Genomic DNA, 402 nt, shown 5'->3' with positions numbered 1-402 from the left:
TGTGGAGTTATGCACTACTTTCTTGTATAAAGTAGCCGATAAAACATCGCTGTTCTAGTGCTGTGGTCGAGTTTTCGATGCAAATTCGAAGCAGTAAGAAAGGGAAAAGCAACACAGTTGTGATAAGTCCTATGCTTGCTGACTTGTGAATCTCTTTTTTTTAATTCATTTTGTATACAAATAGCCATCTAATGTTGGGTCTGCAAGGCCTTTGTCTAAATATGTTTAAACAATTTACAGCTTACTCCTCCAGCTTACTTACTCCCACAGTATTTTTTTTATTTCGAACAACCATCATTAAGGTCTTCTTACAGGCCTCGTCAGCGCACCTGTGCTTACCAAGATGCATTAGCATGATGATTAGTCTATTGTTCTGAAATACATGGTGGATACATTATGTGA

At 37.6% G+C, this 402-nt stretch overlaps 1 protein-coding gene across 7 annotated transcripts in view; it reads left to right on the top strand.

Annotated features, from left to right (window-relative positions):
• Nucleotides 1-402, top strand: part of LOC111646634 (protocadherin alpha-C2-like) — a 125,380-nt gene that overhangs the window by 52,135 nt on the left and 72,843 nt on the right. The window lies entirely within an intron of this gene.

This window comes from Seriola lalandi, unplaced genomic scaffold (genome assembly GCF_002814215.2).
Source record: "Seriola lalandi dorsalis isolate HSWRI2012SDOR001 ecotype SW California unplaced genomic scaffold, Sedor1 jcf7180002054973, whole genome shotgun sequence".
NCBI classification, from domain to species: domain Eukaryota; kingdom Metazoa; phylum Chordata; class Actinopteri; order Carangiformes; family Carangidae; genus Seriola; species Seriola lalandi.
This window is presented reverse-complemented; position numbering and strand designations above follow the sequence as displayed.